The following is a 1,207-nucleotide window of genomic DNA, read 5'->3' as shown; positions in this document are numbered from 1 at the left end:
AATATTAACAACGATATCTTAGGATAAATGATTAAGCCTCTCATTAGAAAGTTTCTTTACAGAAAATAGAAATAATTGTAAATCTTCAAACACACTCTAAATATATGACGTCTATGTTGTAAGCATCTAAATGATGCCAAATCCAAATCTTCTTCAATTAAAAAACAAAAAACAAAAATAAAAACAAAAAACAAAAACAAAAACAAAACAATGACATCACATTTAAATGTTTTGTTAGGTTATTTTGACTAAACTCCATATAAACTTAACTCGCCTTTTTATTTTCAACCCTAAGATGATCTCTGCCATAACTTATCTTCTATTTTATGTTCATTTCATTTGTTTTACTCTACAGTTCTGGAAAAGGGCTTCAAAACAGGGACTGGCACCAATTTTCACCCTCCACAACCGCCATTAATGATTGCTGTAAGAGAATTTTAACAGTCTAAAATAGTTTGCACTTGTTTTCTCTTATCTATTTTATATATTTCATTTTTTGCTCGTTATTTTGGTTTATCTGTTATTGTATTGCAGGTTTTCATATATGTTCTTAGAATGAGGGTTTTAATAAGATGATTTACTCCCTTGCCCTTAGAGTGATGATACTGCTAAAAGTGTGATCATACATATTACAGTTTTGGGTGCCCTAAAAAATTAGGGTTGATTAGCGTCATATGTCTAGGTACTGATTAAAATGTTTTTCACAGATTGTTATTTTTTTTCCTTGCTTTGTAAAGATTATTGTTGATTCTATATTTTGCCCAGCAACTAGATTAAACTACATTTTGAAATGTGACCCTGTATAAGCCATTTGTTATTGCTGGAATTCATTCCATAAAATGTTGTAATACCCTTCAAATCTTCAGTGAAAAACAGTTTTTCTTTACACTTACATTCAATATATGATAATCTTTGAATTTAGGGTTCTCTGTACCTTTAATTTGCTAACTACTATCTTCACCTTAGATGAAATCTTTATATATTCTAAATATTTGAAATAAAAGTAAATAGGCAGAGATTCATTGCTGGTTCTGAAATGAACTAGGGGAGGAGCACCAGTAGCCGTCATAGCTAATTTCGTGCACCCACAGAACTTGAATGGTACGTAAGATTTTGAATTTGTTGTCTTCGTATGTGACTTAAACTTAACTGTTTAAAGCTATTGATTTGGCTTCTGGGTAGTAATGTGCATGCTGTAGAATCAGTT

At 30.6% G+C, this 1,207-nt stretch overlaps 1 long non-coding RNA gene across 1 annotated transcript; it reads left to right on the top strand.

The window, feature by feature from the left end:
* Positions 1-325: 325 nt before the first annotated feature.
* On the top strand, positions 326-892 carry LOC131875605 (uncharacterized). The gene is made up of 2 exons (XR_009372426.1): positions 326-426; positions 535-892. It is a non-coding gene; the product is annotated as an uncharacterized LOC131875605 (long non-coding RNA).
* Positions 893-1,207: the final 315 nt, after the last annotated feature.

The sequence above is a fragment of the Cryptomeria japonica genome, chromosome 5 (genome assembly GCF_030272615.1).
Source record: "Cryptomeria japonica chromosome 5, Sugi_1.0, whole genome shotgun sequence".
Lineage (NCBI taxonomy): Eukaryota > Viridiplantae > Streptophyta > Pinopsida > Cupressales > Cupressaceae > Cryptomeria > Cryptomeria japonica.
The sequence above is the reverse complement of the archived record's forward strand: the minus strand, read 5'-3'. Positions and strand labels throughout refer to the sequence as shown.